Genomic DNA, 25,941 nt, shown 5'->3' with positions numbered 1-25,941 from the left:
AGTGCTCATTCCATCAAGTGCCCTCCTTAATGCCCATCACCCAGTTACCCCGTCCCCCCACCCACCTCCCGTCCAGCAACCCTCAGTTTGTTCCCTAGAGTTAAGAGTCTCTTACGGTTTGTTTCCCTCTCTGATTTCATCTTATTTTATTTTTTCCTCCCTTCCCCTAGGGTCCTCTGGTTTGTTTCTTAAGTTTCACATAGGAGTGAAATCATACGGTATTTGTCTTTCTCTGATTGACTTATTTTGCTCAGCATAATACCCTCTAGTTCCATCCACTTGGGTTTTGTTCTTATCCTAAAAAACAAAAGCAAAACAAAACAAAAGTGATGTATCAGAGGCTCCTGGTGAGGCAACGGTGAGAAGGAAATAGATAGCGATCTAAAGGCCACATGGCCAGGAAGCAGCCCAGACTCGGGAGAAACCCGTGGCCACTCCATGCACCCCTCCTCCCGTCTCTCCTCTGGCCAGGAGAGCCAAGACCAAAGACTGACCCAGGGTGCCCAGCAGAGCACAGAGAAGAGCCACAGTGCAAGGAACTGCAGGATTCCAAGGAAGTGAAAGAACAGTTCTAAGACCCCAAAATAGGTGGGTGAGGGTTCGTCGGGCGCTCGGGAAGAAAGAGAGGTTCGACCTTAATCCCGGGGTCAAGAGGTTCGGGGTGCCACTTGGGAGATTCTGTCTTCCCGCAGGCTGTTGAAGATCTCAGTCCCCATCTCCATTCTCCTTGGAACATGGTGACATGTGCAATTTCCATTCCTTCCCTCAAATTTTGATAACGGGGAGTGGAGGGTGGGGGAGAAAATGAAAAAAAGACGTCAAAGCAGAAAAAACTAGAGAGTGTGCATCCACTTTCTGTGTCTTTAGATGGAAATGTGCTTCTTGGTCCTAATTCATCCAAATTCTCTGAATGGTTAACGAATCCATTGGGAAATGCGGCAGAACAGCTACCCAGGGATGGCACAGTGCCTGTCGGCCATCAGAACCTCTCTCTACAAGAGACAGCTGGGAGCTCCAGGTGGGAAAGACCGCTCAGCCCCACGGCCCAGGAGCAAAACGGTCCCAGACAGAAGCCATGCCAGTGTATGCGGTGAGGGAAATGTTTTGCTAAAAGGAAGCCACTTAATAAGCCCATGCAGGGGCGCCTGGGTGGCTCAGTCCTTAAGCGTCTGCCTTTGGCTCAGGGCGTGATCCCAGCATTCTGGGATCGAGCCCCGCATCAGGTTCCTCTGCTGGGAGCCTGCTTCTTCCTCTCCCACTCCCCCTGTTTGTGTTCCCTCTCTTGCTGGCTGTCTCTCTCTCTGTCAAATAAATAAATAAAATCTTTAAAAAAAATAAGCCCACGCAAATTCGCTCGAGACAGAGCTCCCTCACGAGTGCCTGGAACATGGGAAAAGATTCCTTCATAAATCAGACCTCTTTAGGCACCATCGATTTCACAGAGAGGAGACACCCTAGGAACGCTCTGTGTGTAAAAAGCGACGCACTCAGGGGTCCCACCTCATAGTGCACCGGAGAGCCTATCCCCAGCAAGAAATGAGCCAGTGCCTTGACTGTAAGAAAAGGTTTTGTGATAGATCAAGTGTTATGAGACATCAGAAGATCCACGCAGGAGGAAAGCCCCCCAAATGTCTCAGCTGTGGGAAAAGTTTTCGTCGGCAGAGGGGTCTCACTTTGCACGAGAAAACGCACACTGAAGAGAGACCGGTTATCTGTGAGTATTGTGGGAAAAGCTATAGACAGAGATCAAGCTTGGTTAATCATTTAAAAAAACACAGAAAGGAGAGTCCCTGGAAGTGTAGTCATTGTTTAACGAGCTCGTAAAGCAAGCAGGCCTTTGTCTGCACCGAGCTGCTCACTTGAGAGAAGAATCCTGTGACAAATGGTTGAGGGAAAACAGCTCCTACCCACATCAATCCACGCTCATTCATAAAACCGTCACCTGCACGAGGCTGTGTCGGAAGAACCGTTTTGCTGGAGCTTATTGCTAAGAACGGCTTGGTGTTTTACTATGTTTCAAACCCATCTTCCAAGGCCTGCAAATTCTAGAGTATTCGCGGACTCTTATCACTGTCCCAGATCTGTTTACTTGTTATAATGAAAATGTCTTTGTCCCACGCCAACCCCGGCATAGATGTACATGAGAAGCCTTCCTTTCAGACTTAGGGCCAGTATCCCAGTAAATAGGGATGCGCCCCATTGACTTGTATCTATGCAATATTTGAGTTACGTGGAAATGTATACGCTCGGGGGACCCCTGGGTGGCTCAGTTGGTTAAGGGTCTGCCTTTGGCTCAGGTCATGATCCCAGGGTCCTGGGACGGAGCCCTGCGTTGGGCTCTCTGCTCGGCGGGGGAGCCCGTTCTCCCTCTGCCTGCTGCTCCCCCTGCTTGTGCTCTCTTGCTCTGTCAACTAAATAAATAAAATCTTTTAAAAAATGTATACACTCTTCCTGTTTTGTCCCCACTAACTGGTTGTCAGAGCAACACGCAGATGCCTCCCTAACAGTGGCAAAGGGCACTTCCCTTGACTCCCAGGTACATCATGTGTTCACGGTCACTTTCTCCTGTGCACCCATTGCTATGTTTACGCCTCTTTGGAGCCTTTGACACAATCCACTTTTGAAATGTGGAACAATGGGGCGCCTGGGTGGCACAGCAATTAAGCATCTGCCTTCGGCTTAGCGCGTGATCCCGGCGTTATGGGATCGAGCCCCACATCAGGCTCCTCCGCTATGAGCCTGCTTCTTCCTCTCCCACTCCCCCTCCTTGTGTTCCCTCTCTTGCTGGCTGTCTCTATCTCTGTCGAATAAATAAATAAAATCTTAAAAAAAAAAAGAAATGTGGAACAAGGGGCAGGGAAAACTGTCCAACTCATAAAGTACTACGAATGGTGGGGAACAGTACCCACAGCACAAGTACCAGGAAGAGGGGATGGAATACTTAGCGTGGAGGTCCCACCCAGAGTGACCTTCCAACAGGTACTGTATTTTCTTTCCTCTTTGAAATGTGAAAGCACTGAAGGCAGCAAACTTTACCTGCCGTCTAGCTTTGGTCACGTTCCACAGATTGTATGCAAGGTTATTATTTATGATCTTGCAATTGTTCGTTATTACCGTTTTCACCTTATTTCCTCTTTGCACCAAGAGTTGGGCAATGTTGATATTTTCTTGTCCATTTCTGGTTATAATGCATATTCATTAATAAATGACATTTGTTCTATTGCTGCTCTGAAGTTCATGTAGTTTCTTGAAGACTGACCTCAAGGCTATAGAGAATAAGGGTCCCGTTTGCAGGTCGTGCCCTAGGAGTGCGCCCCGTGATCTACATTTATTCACCTTATCTAAATACTGGCAAAATGTCCTACAGATCCCTTCTCCCACTCTATGGCCTGTGGTCTCACTCGCTCATTAGCGTACCTCGATGAAGAGAAATTCTCGGTTGTGACCTATTTCGATATAACCTTTTCCTCCTTTATTATTAGTGCTGTTTGAATCCTGGTGAAGACGTTTTTTTTCCATCCCCAGATCATGAACATATTTTCTACATCTTCCTTTTAAAGTTGTCTCATTTTACCTTACACATCGAGACCACATTTCACCTGGATTTGATTTCTTTTACAGATGGTATGAGACCCACGTCAAGATAACTTGAGAATGGGAGAGTACTTGCCACTTCTGTTTTGTCCTTGGCCTTTGGGTCTTAGGGGAAAAAATGAGACAGCAAGAGAACATTTTTGCCAGCCTGTCACATGGAGGCAAGCAAGAATGTTAAGAATAGCATCCCAGGCAGCAGGGATGTTTCCAGAAAGTCCTGAGGACCGGGGTGCAGAGGGGCTGGAGAGCAAGCTGGAATGTGGGGCAGAGGCCAGGTAATGGTGGGTCTGGTAATCCGTCTGAGGGAGTTGAAACTCACTCTACAGTCCCGGGAAGCCACAGGCTCTAGCTGAGAAGTACAGGTGAGCTGTGCCTTTTAGAAAGCTCCCTTGGACTCCTGGATGGGCATGTGGGGAGACGAGATGTGGGACAGGGAGAGTAGTGAGGACGCTGCTGCAGATGGGAGAGGTGGGCTGAGATCAGGGCGGTGGTGTGTGCACACCAGGCAAGGATTTGAGAGGTGCTGGGAGGCAGAAGCCACAGGCCCCTGTGATTGCCTGGATGTGGGGGGTGTGACAGCCAGATCTGGGTCCTGAGCACCCAGGTGGGGAGACTGGGGGAACCCCTCGTGAAAAGGGAATGCAGGCCCTGTTAGCTTTGCTTCCCTGTTTCCCTGGCCAACAGGTTTAAAATCACTACATTTAAACTCACTACAATTTTTGATGCTGTCAACCCTGTTTACTCTCCTAGACTGTCTCCTATCCACAGTGATTCATTCCTTTCATAATCCTCAGGGGCCTCTTTTGTTCTTAAGAAAATGATAGGTACTGGGGATGACTGAGTTCCAGTCCTCAGGAAAATCAGTTTAGTAGGAGAAGGCTAAATCTTAAGCAGATAATTTTATGGCAAAGCGGTCAATGCAGCAACAAACAGATATGTACAGGTTAATACTGGAGCAGAGCAGAAGAATCAAGTGGTACGTGTTTAAGTGAAGCTTCAAGATGCGTAGAAGCAAGCCTGGCAAAATAGGACGACGCTGAGTTACTGATCCAGTAGTGCCTGAGGCCATCTCTCTCAAACGGGTTTCCACTGGGTGAGACAGCTTTCATAAGCTAGTTTTAGTTGGATTTCTGTTACGTGAATGGAAAGCCTCTGGACTATAACAATATCTAGGCCCTTCCCCAAATGAGCTGGGCACACAGGTATGGCAGGTAGGTCCGAGCAGGAGGGGTGGGGCTGGGGCCTGGGTACAAGGCCAGATGGTGCCAGAGAAGGGGGGGCAGGCCTGAGTGGGGGTTCGCAGCTTATACAGCAGTCAGGCAGCAGGCTGGCAGGATCGGTTTGGGTACATAGAGGGGAATGAATATAATGAGAACTAGATTTGCCTTGTTGGAGGGGCAGATGTGGAAAGGGAGAAGACTAGAATGAACTCTACTGTTGCACTGGAACTGGAGGTCTTGCTTTGAACGTTTTGGGCGCTGTGTTAGTTTCCGAGGACTGCTGTAAGAAATGATCAAAACTGGGTGGCTAACAACAAAAATTATTCTCGTACATGTCCAAGGGCCAGAAGTCTGAAATCGAGGTGTCAACAGGGCTGTGCTCCCTCTGAAAACTCTAAAATCCTTCCTTGACTTCCTGGCTTTAGGTGGCTCCTGGCAATTTTAGGCACTCCTTGGCTTCTAGCTGAATAACCCCAATCTCTGCCTCTGTCCTCACATGGCTTTTTCCTCTGTGTGTTCTCCTCCTCTTGTAAGGACACCAGTCTTTGGATTTGAGACCCGCCCTAGCCCAGTATGCGCCCATCTCAATCCCTAACTACTTACAACTTCAAAGACTCCATTTCCAAATAAAGTCATATTCTGTGGTTCTGAGTGGACATGAACTGGGGGGGGGCACTATTCAATCGTATATATGTATATTACGGTCTGTATGTATGTGTACACACACACACACACACACACACACACACGTGTCTAGATGTACACATATCCCAGCACTGCCCACTGAGAAAGCCACAACACCCCAATAGCAGCAAGCACACCTATCTTGGTTTCAAAAACACCACAATTTCCACCAAAAAGAACCAGGACTCTTTGGACAAATGGCTGATTCCCCAGCGGGGGCAGGGAAACAAGATGAGTCTGGAACATCTTGTTGTTCCAGAAAGTAAGGAAACACTCAAAGAATGATGGCACAGAAGCCAGTTTGGAGGGGCTCCCGTGGACCAGTTGTGGGACAATGTGAGTGTTGAAATAATGACAGTAACATATCATAAACGTCTGAATAAGCAGGGATATGAGTCCACAGTGACAGACATAAATGAATGAATCAGTCAATGGGGGAGAAGAGGGAGGTCTTCTTTATAGTAGGTACCCAACTAACAAATGTAGAAGGATTGGTGATATCAAAAAATCACCATTGGTCAATAGTAATTACTTCAGTCAAACTAAAAAGCTTCTACATAGCAAAGGAAACAGTCAACAGAGTCAAAAAGAAACCTACAGAATAGGAGAAAAATTTGCACACTATTTATCTGATAAAGGGGTTAAACTGCAAAATATATAAGGAACTCCTATAACTCAATAACAAAAACAGGGGCGCCTGGGTGGCACAGCGGTTAAGCGCCTGCCTTCGGCTCAGGGCGTGATCCCGGCGTTATGGGATCGAGCCCCACATCAGGCTCCTCCGCTAGGAGCCTGCTTCTTCCTCTCCCACTCCCCCTGCTTGTGTTCCCTCTCTCACTGGCTATCTCTGTTAAATAAATAAATAAAATCTTTAAAAAAAATAGCAAAAATAAAAACAAACCAAAACACAACAACCTAATAACCCAAGTTAAAAATGGGCTAAGGACTTAAATATTTCTCTAAAGCAGACGTACAAATGACCAATGGGTACGTGAAAGGATGCTCAATGTCACTAATCATTAGGGAAATGCAAATCAAAACCATAATGAGATAACATCTCACACCTGTTTGGATGGCTATTATCAAAAAAATAAAAGGCAACAAGTGTTGGCAGGGATGTAGAGAAATTGGAACTCTCATACACCAGTAATAGGCATGCCAGATGGTGCAGCCACTATGGAAAACAGTACGAAGTTCCTCCAAAATCAAAAAGCAAGTTACCCTATGATACAGGAATCCCACCTCTTGGTAGTTATCCAAAAGAACTGAAATCAGGATTTCAAAGAGCTATTAGCATCCCAATATTCACGGCAGCACTATTCTCAATAGGCAAGATGTGGAAACTACCTAAATGTCTACCAACAGATGAATGGATAAAGAAACTGTGGCCCATACATTCAACGGAATATTATGGAGCCTTAAAAAAGGAGGAAGTTTTGCAATACACAACGACATGGATGACACTTGAAGACACAACGCTGAGTGAAGTAATCCAGTCATTCCACGTACTTGAGGAATCGAAAAAAGTCCAACTCTTAAAATCAGAGAATAGTATGGTAGTTACCAGGGGAGGGAGAAATGGAGAACTGCTCCTCAATGGGCTTAGAGTTTCAGTTATGCCAGAGGAGTATGTTCCGGAGACCTGCTGTACACGTTGTGCCCATAGTCAAGGACCATGGTGAGCCACTCTCCGTCCAAGGACACGCTCCCCCACATGAACCGGGTGGGAGAATACGGGGGGTGGGGAGAATCCACGACCCCTGCATCTCTCCTGCGCAATGGTGGGCTTCTCTGTGGTTCCCATGGCTGTGGTGCTGCTTTAGCAAGACGACTTTCAGGGGGACCTGGAGCCGACACTGCTCCCACCTGCCCCACGTGCCCCATCCTGTTCCGTGACCCCATGGCTCAGGAAGCCAGGGCACCAACAGAAGGCAAGTTCCATCAGGGCAGGAATTTTCCCCTCTTGGTTCAAAACTAAATCGGTGACTACAACAGTGCCCAGCATATAAAAAGGAATCGGTAAGAATTGTGGAGTGAACCCGTGGGTGAAAGCCTACATTCTATGGGATACTCACTCCTACTATGTACCCACGAAGAGAGAAACACTCCACTGGATGGTCGGGAGGTCCCACTGGCCCTGTAATGCAAACTCAGTGGCAAGCTTTATTTACCAACTGACAGGCGATTGTGGCACCAGGAAGGCCGGGGTCCTGCTGGGAGGATAGGCCGACCACAGAGGAGAACCTTCCAGACTCTGCTCCAGAGCTCGCCCTGCACTCATCCTGAGAAAGGAGGTGCACCAGAGGCAGGTGACCCACGGCAGGCAATGGCTGCTGGGCCTTGGGGTCTGGGTGACACCAGCCAGGTTCCCTGCTCTCCCGTGGGCGTGTGTCCCTGCCCCGGCTGTAACGTGGACGTGACAATGCTCCCGCCTCCCTGCGGGGTTTTCTGAGGACCACGTGGCAGGAAGGCCGGGTGGCCCCGAGCCAGCGCTTGGCACAGACAAGGGCTCGGCTCATTAGATCCACGCTTCAGAGCAGGACCGCCGGCCACCCCAGAGAACCTTCTTGTTTTCACGGGTGCCCGCCGGCACAGTGACGCGTGCCCCAGTGTCCCCTGAGTCACCCCTCAGTGCCAGACTCTGGGGCAGGATTTCAGGATACAAAGGTGAGCCGCTTCAGTGTGGCCTCTGGCCTCCTACCAGCGACAGACCTAGGACTTGACCACTTGGCTTCAAGTACACATGTATTTGACATCAAAGGCAGCCTCTCTCTAATCAGGGTGATCCAGCATCCGGGACCTCAGGAAGGAATCTGTTAGAGCTTCTGGGGAAATGCGGGGGAGCGGAAGCACCCCAGGTGCTTCTCTGCCAGCACCTATTCTTTCTTGGGTATTAAACCCTGATGGAGATAAATGTTTAAGATTATCAACACGTTAGGGGCGTGTGGGTGGCTCAATCAGTTAGGGTCTTCCTTCCGCTCAGGTCATGATCTCAAGGTCCTGGGATCGAGTCCTCTATCGGGCTCCCTGCTCAGGGGGAGGCTACGTCACGCTCTCTCTCTGCTGCTCCCCCCAGCTTGTGCATTTTCTCTCTCTCTCAAATAAAAATATGGAATCTTAAAAAAAAAAAACAAAAAGGAAATCAAGCAACCACTCTATCGCTTACTGTGCAGATCTCCTGACCCGTGTGGCCACTTTGGAAAATCACGGAGCAGCCCTGCCGCTGGCTGTCGCCTTCACAGTGAGTCTCTGCACAGACGCGAGCACGTGACCACCTCCTGAGGTCTTCCGGTGCCTTCAGGCCCCAGCGTGTGTGTTCACACGCTCATTCGATCATGACAGACTACGCTCCCTTTCCTTCATATCCGTTCTGGGCTCCACTGGACTCGGGTTGGCAACATTTTCTTATGAAGAGCCAGACAGGACACATTTTAGGCTGTGCGAGCCCCATTCAGTCTGCCCCTTGCTGCCTTTCTTTGTTTTAAAAAAGCAACCCTTGGGGGCTCCTGGGTGGTGCAAGCGGTAAGCATCTCTTGGTTTTGGTTCAGATCTTGATCTCAGGGTCCTGACATCGAGCCCCGCATCAGGCTCTGCGCTTAGCCCGGAGTCAGCCTGAGAGTCTCTCTCTCCCTCTGCCCCGCCCGCTCGGGCTCATTCTCTCTCTCTCTCTCTCTCTCTCTCAAATAAATAAATAAACCTTAAACAACAACAACAACTAAGCAACCCTTTGACAGGGTAACACTGTGACAGCTCCTGGGTATACAAACACAGGCTGTGGCCAGACCTGGCCGGCATCCCCCACAGCACAATACTGATGTTATTGGAGGATGGGTTGGGTAGGGTGTGTTCCCTGTGAATTCCACTCCAGTGTATCTACGGGGACACGACAGAGTGTTAGTTATAGGACGGGACTGGCTCTGACACCTGCAGAAGTGCGCCATACACCGATCCACGCAGAACACAAGTCGAAAGGACGGGGCCGACACCCTGGGGCCGAACAGGGCACGGAGACAAAGGTGTGACCCAGGGCCAGCTGCCTCCACTCCTTCCCAGGGTCTCACCCCCAAGACGCCAAGGGTGACATCCGCCCCTGCTCTGGCAGCGCTGCTTCCAGGCAGAAGTCTATGCTCACTGACACGACACGTCCTCTGTGCCGCAGCCCCAGCGGCCTCAGCCGGCTCTCCGCCTCGGTGCGCAGGATGCCGAGAACTGCTCCAACACCAGCAGCTCCAGGATTTGGCCCTCGGGGTGCGTGTCTGCCTTCAGCCCTCGACAGCAGAGCTCCCGGGGTCTGTGGAAAGCTTGGCGAGGCCTGGCTGCTTCCTTGTCCTGCAACTGCCTGAAATGCTGGTGGAAGGCTTCACAGGCGGCATCACAGTCTTGAAAGCCGGAGCCCGTTTCCAGCCAGGCCTGGATTGCACAACCCAGGCCCACGGCCATGACCCCCTCCTGGCGGGGTGCCATGGCTCTGGGCCTCCGTGTCTCAGATTCCAATCTGGTTCTCTGTGTAGGCATCAGGGGGAGCCACCCACAGCTCAGGACAGGACAAAAGCAGAGAGGAGGAACAGCAGTGGTTACCCCAGGCCATTCTCACCTCCCTCAACTGGCTTACTCTCCACTAAAGCCCTAGCGCAGCAGAGCCTGAGCTTTCTAGTGGGTTTGAGACACGGATGGCAAAGCCATGGGCTCACTTCCTAGAAAAGTACACGGACACGTCCAGTTCTGCATCCAGTTTCCAAAAGGTTCATGGAATGTCCAAGCCCATCCCTAGACCCTCTAGAACTGTGCTGTCCAATAGGGTAGCCACTAGAGCCATGGGGACATTCAGGTCCAAAGTGATTAATGTATAAAATTCGGGTCCTCGCTACACTTCACACGCTCCCCAGCCATCAGTGTGGGAAGTTCTCTTGAGCAGCTTGGCTCTAGAATTTCACCAAGGCTAAGAGCACCTGCCTTAAGGAGAACCCACCACCCATGTGCTGGCCTGAAACCCCATTCCCAGTCTCATGTGGGCTATCTTCTGTTTCTGCAGATACATGGGCCACAGAGGAAACAGGGAGCAGTGCTTACAAGTCTGGTGAATAACCCTGAAAGTCCATGTGGCTCTGAGTCACCCTTGGTCACCTTCAGCCACGGGATCTTAGCTACAGCCTTGCCTCCACAGGCTGTGAATCCACAACCCTTCGTTCCTCTCCACTCAGCACACGTGCACTCCAGCCAACATCAGCCTGGCCCCCGTCCTGCGATGTCATGCCAAGTGGCTTTCTCCTGGGAAATATACGCTGCCCCATGCAGGCCACCAGCCATCTGGGCTGCATGAGGAATGAAAGACGCTGATCACGTTCCTCGTGCCATGTCCACGTGCTGTTGGAAGTCTCTCACGTGTGTCAGGTCCCGTGGGCCTCATGCAGAGCGAGGAGGTGGGGACTAGTATGATGGCCTGAATACGGATGAGGGGACTGTGGCTGGAGGCTCAGGAGCACTGAATGACTTGTCCCAGGTCACACGGTCCAAGCCAGAGAGAAATGGTGACGAGGCTAGAATGCATGGACCTTGCAGTGCTCATGTCTACAAACGTCCAAACGTTCTACGTGCAACGTCTGAGGCCACACCTGTGGTTAGAGGTGGTCACAGAGGTGGTCACGTGCCCATCTCCACAGGTCTCAGGTGCCACAGGTACCCTCCCTCTATTTGCTCTAACACAACTCGTGGACCTGCCTCTTCCCTGGGGGGCATCAAGTAAAAACATACTCATGGCTCTTCCTGCCCAGGCATGGAAAACAACACTGTTCCCATCTCGTCCCTGGACAAGTGTCTTTTCTTTAAAGATTTATGTATTTATTCGAGACGGGGAGGTGGCAGAGGGAGTGAGAATGGCAAGCAGACTGCCGGCTGAGCTGGAGCCTGACCTCAGCACCCTGAGACCCTGACCTGAGCCGAAACCAAGGGTCAGAAGCTCAACCAACTGAGCCTCCCAGCGCCCACCTTGGGCAAGGTTCTTAAAGGACACCCAGTGTCTCTCCTTGTAACACCAGCTTCATGAAGTTCCCTGTGCTGGATCCAGCTGCGTGGAAGTGAAATGGTCTTTCTGTTCCCCAGCCCCGGGATGCACAGGACCCGTGCCCCTTCCATTCCTGTGTCCAGCAATGCAGAGGGATGATTCATGTGACGGTCCTTCCATTCTCGGGCCCACGGATACACAGGGACCGGCCAGGCCATGGTACTTCATTCCCAGATCGGGGGACACAGGGGACCTGTGCTGTCTCTTCTAAGCGCGCTTGCCCCTCGGCAGCGCTGGGGACAGTGGTCCCGGGATCCAAGCCACCCAAGGGAGCTCTGCCACCCACCTTCAGGGAGTTCGCGCCTCCGGCTCCAGGACTCACTGCCTCCAGGCTCTCTAGTGCTGGCCCGCTGCTGGGTCCGGTGCTGCTGGGGGGCAGTCACCTGGCCTCGGCCTGTTGCCGCTAAGGCCTGGTGGGGGAGTCCTTGGGGCACCGGGTGGGGCCAGGGGGGTTCTGCCCCAGGTGCCAGCTCAGCTGGAGGCCCGGAGGAGGAGAGGGGAAGGCTTGGGCAGGGACCCCACTATCTCCTAAATTCCGCCTCAGCACTCTCTACCTTCCACTGCGGCGAGGGAGAAACTCTTGGAAGAGCTTGTTAAACTTAGGACGTGTTAAATTTAGATTTCTTGGCTCTAGTTTGGGCTCCGATATGGGCATTTTAATAAGTATTCCTGGGGATTTGGTCCACTGTTGCACTCAAATTTCGTTTTTGAGCTTTTTTGGTTTGTGAAACATGAGAAACCTGAAAATACGAGAAATAACGGACCAGTCAGATACCGTACGATCTCTTATACTTGGAATCTTACAAAGCCAGGGGTGTTTGGGTGGCTCAGATGGTTAAGGGTCTGCCTTTGGCCCAGGTCATGATCTCAGGGTCCTGGGATGGAGCCCTGCGTTGGGCTCCCAGGAGTCTGCTTCTCCCTCTACCTCTGCCTCTCCCCCTGCTTGTGCTCTGTCTCTCTCTCTCTCATGAATAAATAAAATATTTTTTAAAAACCACACCAAGCTCATACAAACAATGGTGTTTGGGGGGGGTGCTGGGGTAGTGGGAAATGGGGAGATATTGGTCAACAGGTACAAAATTCTCACTATAATATTAATTATAACTTAAATAACTTAAATAATTATAATTTTATATCTTTATGTAATTTTATAAATTTTATATAGCTTTATATAATTTATATAATTTTGTAACTTTAATTATAACTGCGTTCTGAGGATCTCATATACAGCAGGATGTTTCTTGTTAACAATACTGCATTATGTGTACTTGAAAACTGCCAAGAGAGTAAATCTTAAGTATTCTCACCACAAAGAATAAGGTAACTATGTGAGGTGACGGAGGTGCTAACACTATTGTGATAACCATTCCAAAACATGTACTTGTATCAGATCACGTTGTACACTTCAAACGTATGTAATGTTATATGTCCATTAGAGCTCAATAAAGCTGGGGAAAAGAAAGAGGGTAGGGAGGGGAGAGAAAGGGAGAGAGAGAGAAAAAAGTGAATCTTACGGAGGGGGTCAAAGTCTCATGTCTCTGTTTCACAAAAACTTAGCCACAGTGAGAGGCTTCTGTTAAGGACCGAACCTGGGGCAAGCATGCATGGCCCCAGGAAAAGAACGGCTGCACTGTCTTCAGCAGCCAAAACAACAGAAATCCTGCTACTGTTTCTGCCTCTCCTCCCGCCTCCCCCTCCTGGGGGTGACCCTAGTTCCTGTCCCCACCCCAATCTCTGGATGTGCCTTTATGGTCATTCCACGTACTTTTGGTCACGAAGGCGAAAATGCTGTGCGTGGTTTCCACACCCTCTCTCCTCTGTCTGGGACCCCCTGTTGGTCCATAGACATAGTTATCTCCCTTTCAGCTGGCGATATAGCTTTTTTACTTCTTTATAAAACATGGCCCCTGGGGTGCCTGGGTGGCTCAGCCGTTAAGCGGCTGCCTTCAGCTCAGGTCATGATCCCAGGGGCCTGGGATGGAGCCGGCATTGGGCTCCCTGCTCAAGGCTGGGGGGGGGGGGCTTCTGCCTCTGCCAGCTGCTTCCCCTACTTTCGCTCTCTTGCTCTCTCTGTCAAATAAATAAATAAATAAATAAATAAACAAACTATAACTCCCATTTGTAATGGCGCGGATGGAACTAGAGGGTATTATGCTAAGTGAAATAAGTCAATCAGAGAAAAACAAGTATCATATGATTTCACTCATATGTGGAATTTAAGAAACAAGACAGAGGGGGGCGCCTGGGTGGCTCAGTCGTTAAGCGTCTGCTTTCGGCTCAGGGTGTGATCCCGGCGTTCTGGGATCGAGCCCCACATCAGGCTCCTCCGCTATGAGCCTGCTTCTTCTTCTCCCACTCCCCCTGCTTGTGTTCCCTCTCTCGCTGGCTGTCTCTATCTCTGTCGAATAAATAAATAACATCTTTAAAAAAAAAAAGGAAACAAGACAGAGGATCATAGGGGAAGAGAGGAAAAAATAAAACAAGACGAAATCAGAGAGGGAGACAAACCATAAGAGACTGTTAACTCTAGGAAACAAACTGAGGGTTGCTAGAAGGGAATAGGGTGGGGGAACGGGGTAACTGGGTGACAGACATTAAGGAGGGCAGGTGATGTAATGAGCAGTGGGTGTTATATAAGATTGATGAATCACTGACCTCTACCTCTGAAACCAACAATACATTGTATGTTAATTACTTGAATTTAAATTAAGAAAATAATGCTGCAATAAAAAAAATGTAACACCTGTATCATTGCCATGGACTTTGGGGGAGATGGGAGGATTTTTTCCCCATTGAAAGATGACCATCCTGATATGAACTGACCTTTTCTCCCCTCATGTAACATATCAGAAATCAGGATTTGTATTATAACCAATGACGTTTTAGGGAAAATGTGATATAGAATTTTGCAGTTTGTTAATATTTGGTTTACACTCTTCTATGTATAAATAATTGGCCAGATTTGTAACATTTATATATAATCTCTTTTGGTTTTGTCTGTTTCAAAGGTGGAGAAAAGCAGAATTCTTTAGCAAAGGATTGATCTGTTGATATAAAGGTTGGATTGGTATGTATGTGTGTGTATGTATGTATCATAAGGAATTATCTCACAAGATGATGGAGGCTGAGAAGTCCCAACACCTGCAGTCAGCAAGCTGGAGACCCAAGAGAAGCGATGATTAGGTTCCAGTCCACAGGAAAGAGAAGACGGATTGTCCTGGCTTAGGGAGTCACGCAGAATTTCCCTCTTACTTGGCCTTCGACTGCTTGGATGAGGCCCACCCACATTGGGGAGGGCAATGTCCTTCACTCAGTCTACCAATTCCAATGTTAATCTCAACCAAAACTGCCCTCACAGACACATCCCAAGGAACGTGTGACTAAACATTTGTGCACCCCATTGCCCAGGCACGCTGACGCCTAAAATTTACAATTACACCTTCCTGAATTGCAGTCATTGCAAAGTGAGTGGTTTTCTTTTCTGTCTTCCTAAAGGATGGGCCAGTTTTAGGGATTGTGAAGAGACAGGCATCAAACCGAAAGTTTCACCACCTTTGTCCCTCTTAATGAGATGTGCAAAAAAGGAAAGGGTGACTCTGTGTGTGTGTGTGTGTGTGTGTGTATGTGTGCACACGCGCGCGCGCAACCTTCCCCTCCCGCCTGCAGCACTCTCAGCCTGCGGTTGAGAGGCGGCGCCAGCCTCGGGAAACCTGAACCAGGGCCGCCAGTCCTGCTCTTGGCTCCTTAGCCCTTCCTATTTCCTGGCTTCTCCAGGGGAGGCTCAGCGTCATCTTTTCTTTGAGCACCTTAAATCTGGAAATGTCACTGCAACCTGAAAAATCACACTAGGAAAATAAAATGCCAGCCAGCCCTGCCGAATCATTGCTCCTTTAGAGAAGGCGCTAACCCACCTTCGTTTTGCTTTCCCCAAGTCCATCTGTAGCCGTGACTGCATGGTGGCTCTCTCTGTCCCTTCCTAGCCAGCACTGTCACGGGAGCCCCCCCCCCAGTCCTGAGGAGATGGACTAGTATCCTCCCAAGTCGGAAATGTTTGCACAGCTGGAAATTCACAAGTAGTTAAATTAGCTGCTTGTAATTCTTTAGTGGCTTTTTTCTTCTCCATCGCACAGTACACTCTGCAGGGTCACAGACCTGCGTGCTTGCTCGCCCTGTAATGCAGTGCCTGGTACACATGGTAGGTACTCAACAGACGCTGTTTGCACAGGCTGAGCCTTTCCTGCCGCAGATGGGTGTCCCATGGAATGTCGATTTCCCACGAGGAGAGTTTTCTCCACAAAAGGAATCCACATGCGGTCAAATCATGAGAAAAGAAACCATTGACTATCACCGCTGCCAGTCGGCACGTTCCTCTCCCCTCTTTCTCGTTCCCCGTGCTCCTCAGTAAGAAGGAAAACCACAGAGCCTGCGCTCCCCTTCTTACGCTTGGCGCATTTGGAGAGTAGGTGAGAAGGCAAACTCCTCGACCCGATAATGAGAATGGTGCGAATAATAACCTTGGATAGTTGTAAACGGATTGGTAATTAAAGTGTGATTTCATAGCCATAAACGTGATCCTAGAAGCCGTCCAGTAAAGTGCGTAGAGCCCATATGGTTGCCTTAGCTCAGAGAGGCAGAAACACAGGCTCGTTGGAGTAACGTGACTTGCTCCAGATCTCGCAGGTCAATAGGAAACATGGACACCCCATTCTCTGACCTTTGACTCTTATTCCAGCACCCCTTCCATCTGGGCACACCACATCTTAGCACTTCACAGTGGCGGAAGAGAGCACAAGTGCTTCCTAAGAAACCCATGTGTATTCATTGTCAAGGGCTGCCATAACAACGTGCCACAGACCCAGGGCGGGGGGACGGGGGGAGGGGGCCTACACAACAGAAAGTGACCATGCGATTCATGATGTCAGAGCTACACACGGAGTCTACACTGGTCTGGCTTCCTAGACCTCCTAAGCTAGGCCTGCAGGGCTGAGCTGTCCTTATTTGCATCAGACGGACATGGAGAGGCCGTGACTTTCTTGCATCGGGGCTCTTGATGGCTGACTCCCATTTAGCTATTCCTGCCTCTAATCTGGACTCAGGGGAAGCAGGGGCAAGAATATGACCCACCTCCTACTGGCTACATGGAGAACATACAAAGAGTTGGAGAGTAAGAGGAAAAATGTGGAAAAGAGGGCTCTGTGGAGATGAAAAGGAGGAGACCAAGGTATGTGACAAAAAGAAAAACAAAAAGAAAACATTCACAGCCTTATTACAAATTGTTGAGAGCTTGCTTGGAAAAAACATGGAGGTGTGTGGCATTGGCTGTGGACCAATGACTCAAATGTGATCCCTGCCATCTCAGGGTCTCTTTTCTTGTATTCCTCAGAAAATTCGGGTTGCGGGGCAAACTGCCACCCTAAAATCTAGGGACAGTGCCAAGACCGACTATCACAGTCAGAGACAACTGCTTTGCCTGGAGCCCAAGCCACTGGAACCATACACTGGTAGGAACACTTACCCAGGACCTTTGACAAATTACTAGAGGCCGAGCAGGACTAGCAGGAGAGTGAGAGAATCCTGGGGGCTGCGGTCTTAGGAGGGCCATCGTACTTTAGGGAGTTTTACCTCCAGAAACTCCACCAACTTTTCTCAGGAAGATATAGGACACCTCATGTTTCTGACAGACCGGCTGGAGGGGCCGTTAAACATTCTGAAATACAGGCAGAAATACAGGCAGTGCTTTCTGCATGGCAAAGTTCCCCTATTCAGCAGGGAAAAAGACTTTACCAGGGTTTTGTCATACCTGAGAAGGGAAATTACTCAATTCCACCCCCACTCGCCTTTCAGTCTTAAGTAAAAGGAGGGGGTAAAAAGCTGAGAAACTGCCAGCGAAGGTCACAGCCCAGGGACATGGGCCTACTAAAAGATAAAGATTTAAACATAAGATTATAGAACACTTGACCCCCCCCTCAACCGTGCATCATACCACCACAGTAACGGGGTCTAGAAGAATAGCAGTAGATTATCAGACTGTTATACTGCAGTGGGAAGGGCTGCCAGGTCCAGATTCTTACTTAAGAAGGATTTTTGAGAGATGGCCAAAGACAACAGGAAAGAGACAAACAGGGATGCTGGAGGAATTTGCAGCCTTGGCACTTAGAGCCAGACAGCTAGAGCAAGCACCGAACAAAGCCCAGCTCCCAGACCGATCAACATAAAACCTCACACCAAAGCCTATTTCTTTAGCTCCTATTATCCAATGTGTCGTTCCGGCTTTCAACAAAAAATTACAGCGTATGCTATGAGGCAGTAATAGACAGAGTCTGAAGGACAAAGCAAACATCAGAACAATATTCAGATATGGCACAGACTTTTGAATCATCAAACAGGGAATTTTAAACAACTGGATTAAACATGGGAAGGGCTATAATGGGAAAAAAAAATAGGCGATGGGCGGGAACAGAGAGGTAGAGTACCCTTAGAGTGACATCAGCAAAAATAGTCAAGTAGGGAATTTGAAGGGCCTGCCCCTTCACAGAAACACCAAAAAAATGGGCCAAAATGGTCAGATTTAGTCAGACTCTAGGAAACAAAGATTTATAGCAACTAATAAATGCTGAATAAATGAAGAGAAGACTTAGGATACGAGAGCTTTGTGAGCCTTGCCCCACTGCCCCCCCCCCATGCCAACAGTCTTGAAGACGACAGCTGGCATTCCTCGCTGTGTAGGTATCTTGTTCTGGAAGGAGCAGAGGAGACCTTGTTCCCAAGGAATTATATTTGTCTACTTTTAGCTGTCTGGAGTATCCCTGAGGACCGATGCAAGGGGCTTGCCTTTTTTCACCTAACTTCAAACTCTCTCATGGTGAGAGAGTGGCTGGATAAAGGCAAAGAGAAAGAGAACCCTGAGAGCAGCAAGACAGAAGGGACTCATTAGGTTGAAGGAAGCCTCAAAAGGATTCAGTCAGTTTCTCATAAGAAACCACAGAGGCCAAAACATGGTGGGACTGCCTATTTAAAATGCTGGCAGAAAAAAACCAAAAAACCAAAAAACCCTGTCCATCTGTCAACCAAGAATTTGATATCTGGCAATTCTATGCTTCCAAATGGAAAGAGAAATTAAGACATCCCCAAATACACAAAGGCTGGGAGAATCCTTTGCTAGTAGACCTGCCTTACAGGAAAGGCTACCATTAGTCCCACCAGCTAAAACGAAAGGATCCTAAGCAGTAAATGGGAGTCATACAAAGAAATAAAGAACAGTGGTAAAGTAACAATCCAAGTAAATATAAAACCACTTGTATCATGTTTCTGGTTCGTAATGTCTCTATTTCCCCCACATGATTTAAAATGCAAATGCATAAAACAATACTTATAAATCTGTGTTAATGGAAATAATATATAAGAATGTAATTTGTCACAGTAACAACAACACTGAGGACAGAGCTGTATAGGAGCAAAGCTTTTGTGCACTACTGAGGCTATGTTGGTATTAATTCTAACCAGATTGTTCAAGTTTAAAATGTTCATTGTAGTCCCAGGATAAACACTTAGAAAATAGATTTAAAAATACTGAAAAGGAAATGAGAAAGCAATCAAGATGGTACCTGCAAAAAATCAATTATAAAAAGAAAGCAGTATTGGAGGAATTGAGGAACAAAAAGATATAAGATACATAGAGAAAGAGAACCATGAGAAAATGGCAGAAATCCTTCCTTATCAGTACTTTTTTTTCACTACTGACTTTAAATGTAAATGTATTAAGCTCTCCAATTAAAAGGCAGAGATTAGTAGAATGCGTTTAAAAAACAAACCATGATCCTTCCATAATCTGTCTACAAGACTTTCATTTTAAACCCAAATACATAAATAGGTTTAAAGTGAAAGGATGGGGGGCGCCTGGGTGGCACAGCAGTTAAGCATCTGCCTTCGGCTCAGGGCGTGATCCCGGCGTCCCGGGATCGCCCCACGTCAGGCTCCTCCTCTATGAGCTTGCTTCTTCCTCTCCCACTCCCCCTGCTTGTGTTCCCTCTCTCGTTGGCTGTCTCTATCTCTGTCGAATAAATAAATAAAATCTTTGAAAAAAAATAAAGTGAAAGGATGGAAAAGATATTCCATGCAAACTGTAATCAAGAGACCTGAGGTGGCTATGCTAATATTAGACAAAATAGACTTTAATCAAAACATGTTACAAGAGGCAAAGAATGACATTACATATCGATAAAAGAGTCAATTTATCAAGAATTAATATAACAATTATAGGCATATGCACACCTTACAAGAGAGTCCCAAAATATATAAAGCAATATGTGACAAAATCAAAGGGAGAAATAGTTTTACAATAGTCCAAAAATTTTACTTCTCACTTTCAGTAATGGATAGAACACCAGAGAGATCAATAAGGAAATAGACGACTTGAACAACACTATAAATCAACTTGACCTAACACACATATATTCCACCCCCCAAAAGTAGAACATACATTTTCATGTGCACATGGACTATTCTCAGGATAGACTATATGTTAGGTCACAAGTCTGTAGCCCACTTTTTATTAGTTTTTTTGCTGTTAAGTTATAGGAGTTCCTTATATATTTTGGAAGTTAACCCTTTATCGGATATATGGTTCACAAATATTTTCTCGCATTCCATTCCATAGGTGGCCTTTTAACTCTGTTGTTTCCTTTGCTGTGCAGAAACTTTTTAGTTCGATATAGTCTCACTTGTCTATTTTGGCTTTTGTGGCCTGTTCTTTTAGGGTAATATTTATGAAATCATTGCTGAGACCAATGTTTTGAAGCTTTCTCAACATGTTTTCTTCTAGGAGTTTTATTTTAAGTCTTACATTTAAGTCTTGATCCACTTTGAGTTGACTATTGTATAAGGTGTAGGATAAGGGTCCAATTTAATTCTTTTGCATGTGGATATCCAGATTTGCCAATACCATTTGTTGAAGAAACTATTACTTGCCCATAGTAAATTCATGGCACCCTTGTCATAAGTCAGTTGATCAAACATACATGGATTTATTCCCAGGCTCTCTATTCTGTTCCACTGGTCTATCTGTCTACTTTTATGTCAGTACCATACTGTTTTGATTACTGTAGCTTTGTAATGTATTTTGGAATAAGGAAGAATTATGCCTCCAGCTTTGTCCTTTTTTCTCAAGATTGACTTGGCTATTCATTGCCTTTTGTGGTCCCATATGAATTTCAGAATTGGTTTTTTTCTATTTCTTTTTTCTTTTAATCCAATGGGATTTTGATAGGATTGCACTGAACCTGTAGATCGTTTTGGGAAATATGGACATTTGAACAATATTAAGTCTTCTGATCTATGAACATGGGGTGTCTTTCCATTTCATTTGGGTTTTTAATTTCTTTCATCAGTGTTTTGTAGAAAATGGGCTAAGAACTTGAACAGACATTTCTCCAAAGAAGATACACAAATGGAACGACAGATATATGAAAAAATGCTCAAAATTACTAATCATCAGAGAAATGTAAATCAAAACCACAATGAGATATCACATCACACCTGTCAGGATGGCTATTATTTAAAAAAAAAAGACAACAAGGGTTGGCAAAGATTAAAAGAAATTGGAACCCTTGTATACTGTTGGTGGGAATGCAAAATAGTGCAGTCGTTATGGAAAACAAAATGGAGGTTTCTCAAAAAGTTAAAAATAGAACTACCATATGATCAGTAATCCCATTTCTGGGTCTTTACCCACAATTACTGAAGTCAGGATCTGTACATGGAAGCATTATTCACAACAGCCAAGATGTAGAAACAACCCAAATATCCATTGACAGATGAATAAAGAAAATGTGGCATATACATGCAATGGAGTATTACTCAGCATTAAAAAAAGAAAGATGCGATTTTCAGCAGTACATATACTAAAACCGGCCCTTTACAGAGAAGATGAGAGTGGCCCCTACACAAGAATGGCATGCAAATTTGTGAGCTGTTCCATATATTTTAAAGAAATGCCACACAAGAAAGGAAATTCTGCAAAATGCAACAGTATGGATGAACCTCGAAGACATTCTGCTAAATGAAATAAGGCAGTCACAGAAAGACAAATACTGTTATTCCACTTATATAAGGTATCTAAAATAGTCAAATTCATAGAGTCAGAGTAGAATGGTGGTTGGCTGGCGCTAGGGGGCAGGGGGAAATGGGTAGTTGCTAATCAACGGGCATAAAGTTTCAGTTAAGCAAGATGAGTAAGTTCTAGAGATCCACTGTACAACATTGTACATATATTCAATAATATTGTACACTTCACAATTTTTAAGAGGGTAGATCTCATATTCAGCATTTAAAAAAATTAAACTTAATTTAAAAGTCACCCCAAAAAAGTCCCAGTAAGTTTTAAATGACTGAACTCACACAAAATATCTTCTCTGACCACAACAGAATGGAGCTGTAAGTCAAAACCAGAAGGAAAACGGGAAAATTAACAAATATGTGGAAATTAAACAACACACTCTTAAAAACATTGAGTCAAAGAAGAAACCAGAAAGGAAATGAAATGTATGAAATCAAATCACAACGTAACAAAACTTATGAGATGAAGCAAAGGCAGTGCTCACAAAGACATCAAGAGGGGTGCCTGGGTGGCTCAGTCGGTTAAGCGTCTGCCGTCAGCTCAGGTCATGATCCCAGGGTCCTGGGATCGAGCCCCACATTGGGTTCCTACTCAGTGGGGAGACTGCTTCTCCCTCTCCCACTCCCCCTGCTTGTGCACTCTCTCTGTCAAATAAATAAATAAAATTTTAAAAAAAGAAAGAAATTGAGAGCTGTAAATACATACATGAAAAAAGAAATATCTCAAATTGGTAACCTGACATTACCACTTTAAGAAACGAGGAGGAGGAGGAGGAGGAGGAGGAGGAGGAGGAGGGGGGGGAGGGGGAGGGGCAGGGGAGGGGGAGGGGAGGGGCAGGGGAGGGGGAGGGGGGGGGAGGAGCAGATCATCTAACTAAATACAAAGCCAGTAGAATGAAAGAAATAATAAAGATTAGAGTGGAGATAAAGAAAAGAGAGAACAGAAAAATATTACAGCGATTCAACAAAACAAAAAGGTAGTTCTTTGAAAAGACCAACAAAGTTGACGAACGTTTAGCTAAAGAAAAAAGGGGAAAGACTCAAATCACTAAAATCAGAAATGAAGTGGCGACCTTACATAAATATAAAGGATTATGAGCAAACACTATGAATAACTGAACACCAACAAATTAGGTAACACTGTCCTGGAAGTTCTAGCCAGAGCAATCAGACAAGCAAACAGAAAAATCCTCAAAATGGAATGGAAAAAGTATAACTACATTCACAGATTTCATGATCTTACAGATAGAAAATCCTAAAGAATTCACACACCAACGCCTAAAGCTAATAAACAAATTCACCAAAGTTGCAGGATAAAAGAGCAACACGCAAAAATCAATTGTATTCTTCTTTTTAAGATTTATTTATTCTCTGGGGCGCCTGGGTGGCTCAGTCGTTAAGCACCTGCCTTCGGCTCAGGGCGTGATCCTGGCGTTACGGGATCGAGCCCCACATCAGACTCCTCCTCTGGGAGCCTGCTTCTTCCTCTCCCATTCCCCCTGCTTGTGTTCCCTCTCTCGCTGGCTGTCTCTCTCTCTGTCAAATAAATAAATAAAATCTTTTAAAAAAAGATTTATTTATTCTAGGGGCATCTTGGTGGCTCAATCATTAAGCATCTGCCTTCGGCTCAGGTCACAATCCCAGGGTCCTGGGATAAAGCCCTGCATTGGGCTGCCTGCTCAGCGGGAAGCCTGCTTCTCCTTCTCCCTCTGCCTGGTTGTGCTTCCCCTACTTGTGCTCTCTCTCTCTGTCAAATAAATAAATAAGATCTTAAAAAAAAGATGTATTTATTCTATTTTAAAGAGAGAACATGAGTGGGGGGAGGAGCCGAGGGAGAGGGAGAGCATCCTAAGCAGGGCTCAATCCCACAACGCTGGGATCATGACTTGAGCTGAAATTAAGAGTCAGACACTTAACCAACTGAGCCACCCAGGCACTCCAAATTAGTTGTATTCTTATATACAAGCAATGAACAATCTGAAAAGTAAATTAATAAAATAATTCCATTTACGGTAATAGCAAAAAGAATGAAATACATTGGAATGAATTTAGCCAAGGAGGTTCAAGAGTTGTAACATAAATACTATAAAACATTACTAAGAGAAATTTTAATACACCTAGAAAAATGGAAAGACATCCTATGTTCATGGACCGACTGCTAAAATGGCAATACTAGGGCTGCCTGAGTTGCTCAGCCGGTTAAGCAGCTGACTCTTGGTTTCAGCCCAGGTCATGATCTTGGGGTCCTGGGATCGAGCCCTGCATCCAGCTCTGAGCTTAGCAGGAAGTCTGCTTGGGGATTCTCTCTCTCCCTCTCCCTCTGTGCCTACCCCCACTCACACTCTCTAAAATAAATAAGTAAACCTTTAAAAATAAATAAAATGGCAATACTGCACAAAACAATCTACAAAATTCAATACAATCCCTATCAAACTTCCAATAGCTTTTTATGCAGAAACAGAAAAGCCAACCCTAAAATTGGTACGAAATTGCAAGACAAGTCAAATAGCCAAAACAGCCTTGAAAAAGAGGATCAATGTTGGAGGCTTCCTACTTTTTTATTTTAAAGATTTTATTTATTTATTTGACAGAGATAGAGACAGCCAGCGAGAGAGGGAACACAAGCAGGGGGAGTGGGAGAGGAAGAAGCAGGCTCATAGCGGAGGAGCCTGATGTGGGGCTCGATTCCAGAACGCCGGGATCACGCCCTGAGCCGAAGGCAGACGCTTAACCGCTGTGCCACCCAGGCGCCCCGAGGCTTCCTACTTTTTGATTTCAAAATTTATTATAATCAAAACAATGTAGTACTGGCATAAGGATATATACAGAGAAACTGAATAGAATTGTGAGTCCAGAAATAAGCTTATACATCTACAGTCAACTGAGTTTTGACAAAGGTGCAAGATCATTCAATGAAGAAAAACAGGCTCTTCAAAAAATGAGGCTGAGACAATTGGATAGTCACATGAAAGAGTATGAAGCTGAACCCCCTACCTTACAATATATAAAAAATTAGTTCAAAATGGACCAAAGACCTAAATGCTCAAAGAGCTAAAACTTTAAAATCCTGAGGAAAACAAAGGTCAAATCTTCATGACTTTGGATTTGGCAGTAATTTGTTTAGATATGACACCAAAAGTACAGTCAACTAAAGAAAAAATAAATAACTTGGACTTCAGTAAAAGTAAAAACGTTTGTGCATCAAGAAAGAGATGCATTTCTCCAGAATGGGAGAAAATATTTACAAATCATGTATGTAATAAGGGCCAATTATTCAGGATATATAAAGAACTGTTACTATTCAAATACAAAAAGACAAACCACCCAATTTTAAAAAATGGGCAAAAGGCTCAAATCGACATTTGTTCAAAGAATATATACATATGGCCAATAAGCACATGAAAATATACTCAACATTATTAGTCATTGGGGAAATGCAAGTAAAAACCACAACACTTCACACCCACTAGTATGACTATAATTAAAAACGAATGGAAATTAACAAGGCTTGGTGAGGATGTGGAGAAATTGGAATCCTTGTACTTTCTGGTGGGAATGTAAAAGGGTACAGCTGCTGTGGAAAACCATTTGGAGGTTTCCTCAAAAAGGTAAACATACAATTACTATCTGACCCAGGAATTCTACTCCTAGGTATATACGGAAAGAACTGGATTTTCAATTAGTTTGAAAGTTATTTCAATTATCTTGAAAACAGGCATCCAAACAAATACTCATACATGAATTTTCATACAGCGCTATGCACAAAGCCAAAAGACGAAAAAAAGCCAAACGTCCTTCAGTGGAAGAATGAATAAACAAAATACGGTCTATCTATCTATCAGTGGAATATAATTCAGCCATAAAAAGGAATGAGGAACTGATACATGCTCCAACATGGATGGACCTCGGAAAAAAATGTACAGTTAAAGGAGCACTTAGTACCTTCACCAGGTTGTGCTTCCATCACATCTGCTTTGAAAACATTCTCTTTACCCCAAAGGAGACTCCCAGCCTCCCCAGCCTCTGGCAACCGCTAATCTGTTTTCTGTCCCTATGGATTTACCTATATTGAATATTGAATATTTCATATTCATTTTACTTAGCATATTGTTTTCTGAGGTTCATCCATCCACATGTTGTAGCAGGTGTCCTTTGCGTCATGTATCCACGTGACAATATTTCATTCCTTTTTTGGCTATATAATTATCCACTGCATATACCACGTCTTGTTTAAGAAGTCAATTCCAGATGAATTTTAGATCTAAATGT

The 25,941-nt window shown here is 46.0% G+C and overlaps 1 protein-coding gene and 1 non-coding gene across 7 annotated transcripts in view; one reads left to right on the top strand and one right to left on the bottom strand.

Moving 5' to 3' along the window:
- The window catches only part of ZNF75D (zinc finger protein 75D), a 67,651-nt gene that overhangs the window by 21,581 nt on the left and 20,129 nt on the right, over positions 1-25,941 (bottom strand). The window lies entirely within an intron of this gene.
- LOC121103829 lies at positions 21,437-21,541 on the top strand. The gene has a single exon (XR_005836121.1). It is a non-coding gene; the product is annotated as a U6 spliceosomal RNA (small nuclear RNA).

The sequence above is a fragment of the Ursus maritimus genome (genome assembly GCF_017311325.1).
Source record: "Ursus maritimus isolate PB19 chromosome X unlocalized genomic scaffold, ASM1731132v1 scaffold_X1, whole genome shotgun sequence".
NCBI classification, from domain to species: Eukaryota; Metazoa; Chordata; class Mammalia; order Carnivora; family Ursidae; genus Ursus; species Ursus maritimus.
This window is presented reverse-complemented; position numbering and strand designations above follow the sequence as displayed.